This window comes from Equus caballus, chromosome 22 (assembly GCF_041296265.1).
Source record: "Equus caballus isolate H_3958 breed thoroughbred chromosome 22, TB-T2T, whole genome shotgun sequence".
Classification (NCBI taxonomy): domain Eukaryota; kingdom Metazoa; phylum Chordata; class Mammalia; order Perissodactyla; family Equidae; genus Equus; species Equus caballus.
In genome coordinates, this window is record NC_091705.1 from 21,303,006 (window position 1) to 21,316,398 (window position 13,393).

Below are 13,393 nucleotides of genomic sequence, written 5' to 3' on the forward strand. Positions count from 1 at the left end.
CTGCTTCTGCCAGAACCAACCTAGGACAGTGTGGCTTTCCCTTGCGAGAACCTAAACGCTCCAAGAGCAAGGCTTTTTGTTTGGTTCAGGGAATGTCGCCCCAGCGCCTAGCTTCGTGCCTGGCACAGCAGAGGCTGTGCAAAAATATGTGTTGAACAGATTGTTTATGCGCTGAATGACAGTTCAACAGATCTTTAAGGAGCGCCTACTCTGCCAAGTTCTGTGCCAGGCATCTGGAACGTTCCAGAAACAAGACAGATGCAAGTCCTGCCCCCTGATGCTCATACCCTAGTAGGAGGAGAACAACAGACAATCACTGCGGGAGGTCATAACTGGGACACACAGAGGGCTGTGGGGCACAGAGGGGACCCTGGGGTGACAACCAGGAGCAAGGTTCGCTTCATGGGCAGGCAACCTATGCAGTGAATCACACAGCACTCTAGCTTAGAGGGGCCCCAAACTTGGCTTAATGCTTCATTGTTGCCATCTTGAAATTCCGAATACATTTTGAACAAGGGCCTACATTTTCATTTTGCGCCAGGCCCAGCAAATCAGGTATCGGGTACTTACTGGTGTGGGATCCACGCTGAGACATGAGAGGCTGCCTGGAGGGAGGGAGGATGCAAAGCATTATGTTCCAGGCAGGGGACACAGCATGTGCAAAGCCTCAGAGGTGAAAGAGGGCCCGGAACATTCTGGAAACTGTAGTATTTTCTTCCAGCTGGAGCGTAGAAAGCACAGGGATGCCAGAGAAGGTGGCGGGGGCCAGACTGTGAAAGGCCATGTGGGTGTTCCCTGCTCAGGAGTGTAGGTTTTTCCAGAGGCCGTATCAGGTGTTAATTGTGGGGCAGGAGGGCGCAGGGGGCAAGACCGGAGGCTGCGAGCCCAGTCAGAGCTGATTCCAAGAATCCAGGGCAGAGAGACAGGGACAACCTGGCAGATTGGAGTGACACTGAGGAGGTGGAAGCCAGTTCTCAGTGACTGATTGGATATGGAGGGAGAAATCGGGCCAAAGTCTGTGTTTACCCAACACCTTCAAAGTGAGAACCCCTGGGGAGAGGCTCCCACGGGCCTGGGCATCTCGCCCTCGGATGCCGGCTATGACTCACCCCAGCTCCAGCTGGGGGAGACGAAATCCCCATGGGGAGAGGCTTGGCTCCGGCCTCTCTTTTCCCAGCTCAAACTCAGGCTGCAAAAGAGCTTTCTGCCTGGAACTTTAATGTGTTCAAAATGACTGTGGCATCTGACTCTGCCTCCCCACGCCTAATGCTGCAGGAGCCTGCAGCCTCCCCCCGGGCACAAGAGAGGAGCTGATGGCACAATGAAGGGGCCTGGCTCCACACCACCGGAGGAGTCCCCAAGGGCAGACCATTCCGTTCTGGTGAATTCTGGAACACAGAGTGTCAAAGCCAGAAGGAAAGTTAGCTGTGATCTCGTCCAACCTCCTTCCCATTTGATGGATGGAGAAACAGAGCCCGCAGGGAAGAAATCCGTTGCTCAAGGTCACAAGGAAGGGCTGGAGCATCCTGGGTTCTTGACTCCCGTTCTGGTGCTCATTCCACCGCCCTGTGTTGCCTCTCCGACCTGTGACCTCTGGCTTCCCCTACTCCAGAGGATTTGGGAGGCACGCAGCTCCAGGTCACAGGATGCCTCAAGATGCTTTTGGCTTCATGGACCAAAAACCTTAACTCAAAATGCTTTAAACAGTAGTTCTCAAAGTGTGGTTGCCAGGCCAGCCAGCATCACTGGAAACTTGTTAGACATGCAAATTCTTGGCTTTGCCTACTGAATCAGAAACTTTAGGTGTGGGGTCCAGACAGCTGTGTTTTAGCAGGTGATGTTAATGCCCGTTCAACTTTGAGAACCACTGCCCGAAGCAGTAAAGATGCTTATCTCACAGCACAGGAGGGCCCAGGGCTGGTTATCTCAGCGGCTCGAGGGCATTATAAGGACCCAGGTTCCGTCTGTCTTTCCAGTCCTCCATCCTCAGAGCACGAGTCTGTCTTCAGGCCTGGCCGCTCCCAGTCACTAGGTGGCTGCCTCCACTGTCAGCTTCATCACGAAAACATCGGGAAGAGAGGAGACTGTTTCTGGGCATCTCTTTGAATCAATGAGAAAATCTTTCCTAGAAGTGCCCCGCAGACATCCCCTCACACCCCATTGGCCAGAAGTGCAGCATGTGGCCTTCTCAGACCAATCACTGGCCAGGAAAATAGTTTTTAGTTAGGAGTAATCTCCAGCTACGGAGAGGAAATACAGCGTAGTGATAAAAAGCGCAGTCTCCAGCCCGTCCACCCCTCAAACCCCGGCTCTGCCATTTTCTTGTTTCATGACCTTGGTCAAGTTACTTAACCTCTCTGTGCCTCACTTTTCTCATCTGCAAAGTGGACATAATAAGAACACCTATCTCATAGGATTGCTAAGAAGACCAAGTGAATTCATATTTAGAAAGCATATAAGACAATACGGTTGCGTGTCACTTAACGACGGGGACACATTCTGAGAAACGTGTCGTTAGGTGACTTCATCACTGTGCGAACATCAGAGAGTGTCCTTACACAAACCTAGATGGTACCACTTACTACACACATAGGCTCTATGGTACTAAACTTATGGGACCGCTGTCGTACACCCGGTCCATTGTTGACTGAAACATTGTTATGCGGTGCATGACTATACCTGGCTATATAAGAGTTTGTCAAATATACACACTGTCCTTTATCCTGATTTTTTCTTTATCTTGCTTTTTATAATGTAACTATAGGGCTTGGGGATCATCCAATAACAGTATAGAGAGCACTTCCTGGTTCCCTTTTTGTTTTGGTTGCAGAATATTCCATTACATGTGTGTACATAATTCAGCAACTAGGTTATTTTAATGTCTTTGCGATTACAAACAGTGCTGCAACAGATAAACTGATTGTTTCATGTGTGTGCGTGTATAAATGTAAGACAACATCCTAGAAATAAAACTGCTGGGTTGAAGGATTCGTGGATTTGCAACTTTGACAGATACCACCGCGTTGGCCCTCCGTAGCGGTTAGAGCACTTGACACTCCCGCCAGCAGTGTGTGAGGCAGCTGATCCCCAGACTCCCCACCAGATAGACACCATTTCCCAACTGCTCCTACCCTCGTGACAACCCGTGGGTATCGGTGCTTTCATTTCCTCAGAAGTCTCTTTCTTCCAACAAAGTGGGTCTCCAGAGAGGTGAGATGACTTGCCTGAGGGTGATCAGTGAGCTCAAAGAAGAGCACAGGTGAGGACCCTCCCACGCCTGGCGCAGCACTTACAGTTTACAGAGCACCTCCCTTCCTGGAGCAGATGCTTCCACCGCGGGCAGCCAGCACCCGTGTCTCTCAGAGGCTGGCGCCGGGCCTGCGTTTACAGGGAGCTGGAAGTGCATGACCTCCTGAGGGGAACTCACGTCCTCCAGTCACTGGTGAGTACAGGAGTATAAACACCCCAGCTCCCTTGCCCCACAGTGGGACGACTCCGAGACGTGACCTGCACTGTCTCCCAGGCACAGCTGCAGGATCCATCCAAAGCGGGGCTTTGAGATGACACACCCTTGCTTGGCTTCTGTCCCTTCCATGTCCTGGTCTCCCATCCTCTACCAGCCCTCCTGGGGATGCTTCACAGTAAGTAGACTATGTCAGGTTATGTTATACTATAGTATATGGAATCCTTTCTTTACTTTCACAGGAATCCTCGTCTCAGGCTCACCTCCTGGGGATCCTAACCTAAGACACCTGCCATAGTCTCCTTCATGCTTCCCTGTCACTGTCCCCACTGCACAGATGAGAAAACAGAATGGGGAAGTGACAGGCTGGAAGTTACAGAGCTGCCAAGCAGCCCAGGCAGGGAGTGGGACCAGGACTTCTAACCCCTCGTCCACGTTCCTTCGAAGGAAGGACGGAAGCTCCAGCCCTGGCTGGGGATGGAGTTTGTCCCTTCCTCTTTTCTCGCCTCCTGAGTGCTGTGAATCTTCCACAAACACCTACCCACATGGGCATCTCCCCGTACAGCGTGTCTGGGTCCCTGGGCTCTGCCTCAGCTTGTCCCTGAAGTGATTATGCTGTCTGATACTAAAATCAGTCCACTATTTCATGTCGGTCACATCTTCAGTGCTGCGTTTGACAATAATTGCAGCAGGCAGATCATAATACATTTAACACACCTTGAATTAGGACCTCTTGCATACATTTGCATGCAATTTGCATCTATTTGATTGGACTGGAAAAAAAATCTACAGATGTGGCTCCTGAGGCAGGCAAGCTGGAGGGAGTGGGAGAGCACCACACTTGGCCCGCCCCAGGTCTGCGCCTGCTCGGGTGCTGAGCAGACTCTCACCTCTGCACCGCCTACAGGGCTCACCTGGGCAGGAGCTGGGCTTTTATATGAGCTCGCCTCACCCCAGGACTCACCATGCCTAGGAGAGGAGTGACGCCCCCTCTGTGTCCGAACCTCCACTGCTGTACATGCTACCCCAGACCATGCTCCATGAAGGCCAATGGCACCTCTGTTTGCTCACTGCCGGATTCTGAGACTGTTAGAGGAATGAATGAATGAACAAATAAACAAACGAATGCACACGGTCTGGTTTATCTTTCCAAAGCACAGTTCTGATCCTGTCCTTCTCTTTCTCAAAAACTCACGATGGCTCCCTGTAAACTACAGGACAAAATCCAGGCTTCACCCTGGCATTCGAAGCCTTTCACATGCTATTCCAAACCTCTGAGGGTACAAACATTGATTACACATCTACCCTGCAGGCCTGTGACAATGACCCTGAATTTGGCTTAGAAAGGGGAATCGGGGAGCAACTCGCCTGAGTCATGCATTTCCCGCTTCTCTCCCGCGCTTGGTTTGACTTCCCGGGGCCAGACCCTGGCTGCACTTCCCCAATCTTTCCAGGAGGGGGCGGCAGCGTCACTGGTTACAGGCTCCTGAGCATGGCAGAGATTCTTGGCAGGATGCGTCTGGGAGTGTCTGAAGGTGTGAGCCAGGTGTGGATGAGTGTGAGTGTTTGCAAGTGTGGGAGAGGGTCTGAGCATGTGCTGGAGTGTCCGGAGTGAGAGTCTATGGGTGCACTTATTCATTCGACCCTCTCACTTATTCACAAGCGTTCGTTAAGTGGCCACTCTGTGCCAAGCCCTGCTCTCGATTCTTAGGACACAGAGCCAGACGGATGTGGTCCCTGCTTTCATGAACCAGGGCTGAGGAGAGGGGAGACAAAGAAAAAAGCCAGCCAACAAATACAGTGATGTCACAGGGTGATCAAGACGACCTCAGGCTGGGGTCAAGACTTATTCAGACCAGGTAGTCAGAGAGCATCTCTCCAAGGAGGTGGCGCTGGGGCTGAGGCCAGAAGGACGAGGAAGGAACCCACCACTCAAAGATGTGGGAGGTCATTTCCTCGTTCCTGCAGAGGGAGTGAAGTGGGCAAGGGGCTTGCGGGGACGCGGGCAGGAGTTTGAGAGTGAGTTTGAGTCCAAGGATAGGAAGTCCTCCGACTCTAAACAGGGCGTGATGTGCTGTTCGGTTTGCAGTTTTAGGAACTCTCCTCTGCTGAGCAGAGAATGACTTGGAGTTGAGCAGGGAGACAGTGAGGCTGCGGCAATGGTCCAGACAAGAGCTGACGGTAGCCGATCCCGGGCGTGATGTGGAGCTGCGGGAAGGAGATGGACTCATAAATTTTCGACTGTGGGGCGTGAGGCGAGAGGAGGAAGCACGGGCGCTCCTGGGCTCCTGGCCTGAACGGGGCGAGGCTTCTAAGTGGGAGCAGCTGTGTCAGGGGCAGTTTTGCGTTTTAAAGGCCTGCTTCTGCCTGGGGCCTCTGTCTCAGCTCCCTGGCCCACTGGACCAGCTGAGACCTTGGTGGGCCAGCCCCTCCTCCCGCCTCTTCCTTTCGGAGAGAGGTTCTGGGAGCAGCTGCCCTCCAGGCCTACTCAGGCTTCAGAGACAACATTCTGCTTGGACCCTATATGGAGGCCATCAGCACCAGGCTCCTCCCTCCTCCTGGAGCTTTATTCTCCACTCATTCAGTCCTTCCAGGCAGCGGGACATGAGGGAGACAGACCCTCTCAGGACTCCGGCTCTGGGAGCCCAGGCGCCATGTCGTGAGGAAGCCCAGGCCCCATGGCAAGCTGCCCCACTGGAGACTCAGCCAGCAGCCAGCACCAGCCACACAGCACACAAGTGAAGAAGCCTTCAGAAGATTCCAGCCCCAGCCTCTGAGCCAACCCTGCTGACGCCAGCTGGAGTAGAGCTGAGCTGTCTCCACCAGGCCTGCCCAAATTGCACATTCACGCACGCAATAAGTGTCGCTATTTTAGGTCATGACGTCGTGGGGTAGTGTGTTGTGCAGCAAGAGATAACTGGAATAATAACCTTGAATCCCAGCCCTGCCCTTACCAGCTGTGTGGGCTTGGCACAGTTGCTGAACCTCTCTGAGTCTTTGTCTTCAACTGTGGAATAAAAATAAGGATACCCATTATGAAGTGTCCTCAGGAGAAATCCTCGTAACACACAGAAGTGCCAACTCCCTTGTGAAGGGTCGCACAGACAGCGAGCAGACACATGGAAGCTGGAGCCTGAGGTTTGTGCAATGCATAGGCCAGGGGTCTTTGTCCCAGACCCCGAAGCACTCCCTAAAGAGCCAAGCTGGATTGGCCAAGGAAGGATGAGGTGGGGTCTGAAGAAATGGATCAGTAGGCTGCGGATTCCGTAGAAATGGACCCAGAGGCTCAATGCTTCAGGTCCAAGATCCTGAGTGTGTCCACTGAAGGGACTGCCTCCTGCAGGCGTGGCCCAGATGCGGTGCAGGCCCGTCCCACCCCGCGCAGCTCAGGACGTTGACCACTTCTCTTCCGGGGACGGCCGCCTCCGCCGCGGTTGCTCCCTGGACCTTATATCACCAGGACTTGGGAAGCATGAGGCCCACAGACGATTCTCTCTTTACCTCCCCACTTCTACCTCTCCCCCAAAACCTGCCCCGAAACCCACCAAGTCCTCAGGCCCCTCCGCACCTTCCTCTCTTCAGGCCACAGTTGAGGGGCTGTCTGCTGACCTACCACCTGACTCTGGCAAGACCCTTGGCCGGGCCAAGTCTCAGTTTCCTTACCTGTGCAGAGGGGGAATGATGATGGCTGTGTGCTGAGTTCTCGTGAGGATTAAAGATAGTAATAACGACCCAGAAGAACCTGGGCACGTCTAGGAGATGCTGGAGGCTGGGGGCGGGGACAACCACATGAAAATCCCCTGCAGACGGAGCTTTGCTCCCAGGCCTCCAAGGACTCTCCACCTGCCCTCGCAGCGCCCAGGCAGATCTCGGCTGGGCTGGTGACGTGGGCCACCACCGGAACCCTTGGCCACCCACAGTGTGGGATGCTGCCTGTTGCCAGGCAACAGGCCTCAGCTCAGGCCCTGGGCCTCAGGGTCAGCCGCCCACCAGCTGGCCTGCTATTTCTGGGCTGTGGGGGCTGCCAGTGGCCTCCTAGATTTCTTTGAGCCTGGGAGGGAGGAGGGGACAGGCTGTACTTTGGGGACTCCGTAAGTTGTCATGCCCCTTGAGAGGCAGCCCCAGGAGAGGCTAGAATGAAAGATCCCTATCCGTCATCACGTTTGGGGCTCAGCAAAGGGAAGGGAGTTGCCAAGACACAGAGCAAGTCAGTGGTGGAGCGTGGGCTCTAGAACGCAGATTGATCTCCTCATTCCCGTCTCCACTGGAGAGATGATGCATATGGTTCAGAGAGGTCAAGTGACTAACCTGAGATCACACAGTGAGAAAGCGGCAAAGCCAGTATTCTAGCCACATCTGTCCATTCCAAGACATCGTTTATGTACACTTGTGTTTGCAGGTGGGACTCCTTGGGGCCTTAGGTGTCTGCAGAAGTGTCTCAGGGGCCTCGGAGGGGAGGTGACAGAAAAGCTGAGCTCACAAGTGGGACTCTGTGACTCCTCCTCCATTTTCGTCCATTTTATTTGTGTCTTACAAGGAACAAAGGAAGGCTAGGATGTTTTGGAAAGATTGCCCACCCTTCAGCATCTTAATTACATCAACGTGAAAACTGAGGCTCACCCAGGGGAAGGGGCTTTCCCAAAGAGCCCAGCAAGGCCTAGAAGCCCGGCCTCCACATCCCCACCTGGGGCTTCCAGGGGGAGGGGAGAGAGACAACACGGAGGAGTACATTGGGACCTCGCGTGCGCCGAGCAGCAGCTAATAGGACGGTAACTCACTCCCTCTAGGCCAGTACCACGAGGGCCTCCCTTCATCCCATCACGTGGCCTGAGCAGCGCCTCGTCCCTCTCTCCCACTCGTCCTGGCACCTGGTGCTCTCAGGAGTCCTCCTGTCACTCACCGACTCACTTATTCAGTGCCAGCCTCCCCCTAGCTAGAAGGTCAGCCCCGGGGGCAGGGACTAGGTCCATGGTGGCAGGTGTCTCTGTCCTCCTGCACAGCACTCGGCTCAGTGACAGGAATGACGAAGCTGAGTGCTCACAGCACCCGCAGTGGGGACGTTTATCAAATTTGGTCGGGCCAGCCGCCATCCTCCCCTTCCTAACAATGCCGTGATTTCCTTTAAGGAGATCACCTTTCCCACATTGCGTGGAGCCTTAGCAATATGACAGATCCCTCTAGATAATTTCTGTAGCTCTCCCCTCCCACTACAGAATATAATAATAATAACAATTAATAATAATAATACCAAGGAACGTTTACTGGGTGCTTCCTGAATGCCAGGTCCTGTTCTCAGCCTTACACACACCGCTTCATTTCATCTTCGCAGTTACCCAGGGACGTAGAGATGCGGCTCCCGGCCCGTCTGCAGAGGCCTGGAGAGGAGCTTGCTCGTCTGCAGCCGAAGGGGAGTGGGACTGAGGTAGGCTGGCCCGGAGGCTTCCTGCTTTATCACTGCCCTGTGGGGTCTTTCCCTCTGGCCCTGCTTCTTACTGCAACCACACAACCGAGCCCAGACATGTGGCCTCATCAGCCGCCTGGGACTTTAACTCCTGCGCAGAGTGACTCGAGGTTGGGAGGACTGGTGGAGTCGCTCCTCCCACAGGCAGGGCCCCGACAATCACGTAGCTGCCGGTTTGATTCCTGCCTGACCCCCAGCCTGGCTCTCTAGCCTTTAGGTCAATTCTCTGATCCCTAATAATCTCCCAATAAATCCTCCTTTTACGCGAGTACCAAAGAACCTAATGGAGAACCAGATGAAGAGGGGATGGATCAGCTAGCTGATGCTGTGGAACAAAGCACCCCCCAAAATCTGTGGATTCCAACAAGCAATTATTTCTCACAATTCTGTGGGTCTACTGGGAAGCTCTTCTTCTGGACTAGCCCATCTGGGGCGGGAACGTCTAGCACGGCCTCGCGTGCTGTCTGGCCGTCTCTGCTGGGATGGCCCATCTCTGTCTCACGTGGACTCCCGTCCTCCGGTGGGCCAGCTCGGCTCATTCACATGGTGGTCTCAAAGTCCCAAACAGCACGTGCTTTGCAAGCCTCTGCCTGTGTCCCATTGACCAGAGCAAGTCGCACAGCTGGGCCCCGAGTCAAGGTGAGGGGGGGCCACCAAAGGGCATGGATGGAGGAAGGGGATAATGTGTGGCCATTTTCACCATTTACCACCCGCGGGGATTATTAGAGGTGGCTGCTGGGATGATGGCTATTGTCCAGACGAGAAAACTAAGGCACAGAGAGGGCAAGAGCCTCTCACGCAGCGCACGGTGGCTAGAGGCAGAGTGGGGATCTTCCCCACCCTCTGGAATCTCTCACCTCAGGCCCCTGTTTAAGGCAGGGCCTGGTTTTCTGTCTGATGTGAAACAAGCTGATACAATAATCCTTGTAGAGTGACACTGAAACATTTGTTGTGCAAAATTAGCGAGTCCCATTTCCTGTGTGGAGTGCTGACCTGGGATAATTGCCTTTGTGCCCAGAAAAATAAGAAAGGAGCCTGAAAGCGGTTTCCAGAGCCCAGAAAGGTCGCCTTCTTTAAAAAATCAATTACCTATTCCCACTTCAGAGAAAGCGCTTCACACATGCATTTTACATTCAAAGTAGAAGTGAGCGCTCCCGGCTGAAATCTACCTGAAAAATCTTCCCAGGGACCCAGCGGCCAGACAGAGGCCCCCAATTACCTCGGCTATCGACGTTTCAGGTGGCGGAACGCAGCGGCCACCTAGATAATGAACTGCTCTTTCCACCCAGAGGAAAACCCCAAAGTGTACAGTAAGCCGCGGATTTGCTTTCTCGGGACTCCCCCAGGCTGGGCAGCGAACACGGGGGATCCTGCCCCTCTCCCCCTTCCCCTTCCACTTAATGGTCACGTAGAACAGGCTCATTGAAGAAACTATCTTCCTCAAGGTCTGCATGAGCTCCATGTCAGACAGACGCAAGTCCAGCCCTTGTTCTGCCGCTGCCTAGTGGTGCCAAATTGGCTAATGACTCAGCAGCTCTTGACCTCGGTTTTCTCATCTGTAAAATGGGCAGGATAGAAGCTCCTCACCAGAGTCGGCGGTACTTTGTGGGAAGGCCAGGTGGGGGGTGAGCCTGTGTTCCTGGGGCCTGAGCCTCCTCCTGGTCCTGATGGGGGGCAGCCCAGGGTGGGCTCTGCAGTAGGGGGCAGCCTGGGTTCAACCCCAGCCCTGCCGCCCAGCAGCCAGCTGACTTTAGGCAACACTTCTCTTCTCTGTGCCTTGGTTTTCTCATCTGCACAGTGGGACTATCCATGGTGCTACCTCGTAGGGCAGATGCCAGGAGCCAGCCAGCTAATATCTGCTAAGCGCTGAGGGAGGCATGTGGTGGCCTTGCCCCAGAGTTGCGAGGAACAGTGTGAAGGAGGGAGGATGCGGAGTGAGGTCAGCTCCACTTTCAACCTGTTGACCTTGAGGTGCCCTTGGATGGACGAGTGGAGTCATGGGCACGTTTGGATGCAGGGCTGAGGCCCCGGGCAGGTGGCTGCGGCACAGACGGCTGAAGGTGTGGCAATTTCACAAGCCCCGTCATGTGATGGGGAAGTGGTGTCTGGCTGTGTCCTTCTGGTAGAAGGAAGAGTTTGAAAGGCAGATGTGAGCCCTGGCCTGGGACCCCACCACCCTGAGAAGGAAATTTCTCTGAGAAAGGTAGTGACAGCCCTCTGTGTCCATGCCTAGGCTGAACCAGGTTCAAGTAACCCCCTCTCACTGTGCCCCGTCCCCATATTTAAAATGAGGACAATAATGTGCTGCTTTCAGGGTGCTGGTCATTAGAGATGTCTCCTGTACGTAAGGGCAGGACCCTGAGAAAGGGTTAGTCACTAGTTGTCATTATTGTAGCTGGTCCCCTCTGCCAAGTCCAATGTCAGCCAATCCTGGTGGCTCTGCCTTCAGAATCTCAGAGGAGACTCTGGCTCCCTCTCCCACCTCCACCTCCACCAGGCCCAGCACGGCCGCCTCTCCCAGGGTTACGGTGCTGGCCTCCCCACACCCCTCGCCCCCCGCTTCTCTAACTACCCCACACCCCAAATCTACGCCCAACATAGAAGCTGAGGGACCTTCTGAAAATGGCATCTAGATCCTATCACTCAGCTCAAACCCTCCGAAGTCTCCTCCTACCATTCAGAGGAGACACCAAAGACCTGGCAGTGGCCTGCAGTGCCCTGCGTGGTCTGATGCTCCAACCTCATCTCCTCCCCTCGCTTACTCTGCTGCGGCCACCCTGGCCTCCAACCCACCCAGATCCTCCACTCAGGGCCTTCGTACCTCCTGCTCCCCCTCCTTAGCCATCCGCCCAGCTTACCCCTCACTTCAGCCAGGCCCCTCCTCAAACGTCACTCTGCGGGGAAGCACCCTGGCGCCCGACCCTCTCTGTCCCATTGCCCTGATTTCTCCCCTTCGAAGCACTCACCGCCTGCTGCATACTTTTATTGATGTCTGTCTCCCTGCACTGGGCTCTAAGTGCCAAGAAGGAAGAAGCAGATTGCATGCGTGACTCTGGATCCCCAGCCGTTGGCTGCAGCCTGGCTCAGAGTAGACCCTCCATGACTGGAACCATAACAGCAGCTCTCTCTTGCTGACCTCTGAGAGGGAGCTGGGCCTCTGATGTGCATTACAACCCATAACCGTGTGTGGTCAGTTACCACTAGGACTCCCTGGCAGACACAGGAGGATGCTGAGGCTGGCAGAACCCCATGACCTGCCCTGGTCACTCTGTGGCTAAGAGGATGCCTGAGGTGCTGGGTTGTGCCCCTCAAGGCAGCTCAGGCCATGAGTCCGAGCACAGGAAAGTCAGCAGGCAGATAGGCAGAGTTCCAAGTAAGCACCTGGAGCCCAGGGCATGTGTGGGCAGGGGGACAAGTGAGCTCAGCCTCCCAGCGTCACCAATGCCCAGGCAGGGCTGAGGCCTCAGGCAACAGCGTCCGGACACACCAGCACCTGTGCTCCTCCCAGGCCCCGAGCATCCATGCAGGTTCCTTTCAGAGCCAGTGGGCAGGGTGAATGGGCACTGGGCCCTGTCGGGGCGATTAGAGAGCGCAAAGCTGAAGGCTTGGCAGCTCGGGATGTGGCCTGGGGAAGCTTCTCTGGGCAAACGCAGAATAAAGGCCCTGCCTGCCCCTCTTGCCCCCGCCCGCTGCCAGATTATGTAATATGTCAATGCTGCCAGTGGCATGCACTCAGCCCTCTGCGAACTCTGTCTACACCCCAGGAAATGAGTCTCAGGAGGACGACCCAGCTGGCTCACATTCCCGGCCTGCCCAGCACACACACACACATATTCGCACATGTGTGCACATGCACACACACACTACTGTCCAGAGGAGAGCAGAAACCTGGCTTTGGAGTTGGTCACTCAAGGAATCTTTATTGAAAAATGGGCAGAGGATCTGAACAGACGTTTTTCCAAAGAAGACATACAGATGGCCAAGAGGCACATGAAAAGATGTTCAACATCACTAATCATTAGGGAAATGCAAATCAAAACCACAATGAGATATCACCTTACATCCATCAGAATGGCTATAATTAACAAGACAAGAAATAACAAGTGTCAGAGAGGATGTGGAGAAAAGGGAACCCTCATACATTGCGTGGGAATGCAAACTGGTGCAGCCACTATGGAAAACAGTATGGTGATTTCTCAAAGAATTAAAAATAGAGCTACCATATGATCCAGTGGTTCCACTTCTGGGTGTTTATATGAAGAATATGAAAACACTAATTTGAAAAGATATTGGACCCCTATGTTCATTGCAGCATTATTCACAACAGCCAAGACTTGGAAGCAACCAAAGTGTGCAATGGATGCATAGATAAAGAAGATGTGGTATATGTACACAATGGAATACTACTCAGCCATAAAAAAGATGAAATCGTGCTATTTGCAACAATGTGGATGGACCTTGAGGGTATT

The 13,393-nt window shown here is 54.0% G+C and overlaps 1 long non-coding RNA gene across 1 annotated transcript; it reads right to left on the bottom strand.

Annotated features, from left to right (window-relative positions):
• Positions 1 to 4,356: 4,356 nt before the first annotated feature.
• Positions 4,357 to 12,539, bottom strand: LOC138920175 (uncharacterized). The gene is made up of 4 exons (XR_011430917.1): positions 11,891 to 12,539; positions 7,127 to 11,043; positions 6,418 to 6,470; positions 4,357 to 5,671 (listed from the first exon to the last, which is right to left on the bottom strand). It is a non-coding gene; the product is annotated as an uncharacterized lncRNA (long non-coding RNA).
• Positions 12,540 to 13,393: the final 854 nt, after the last annotated feature.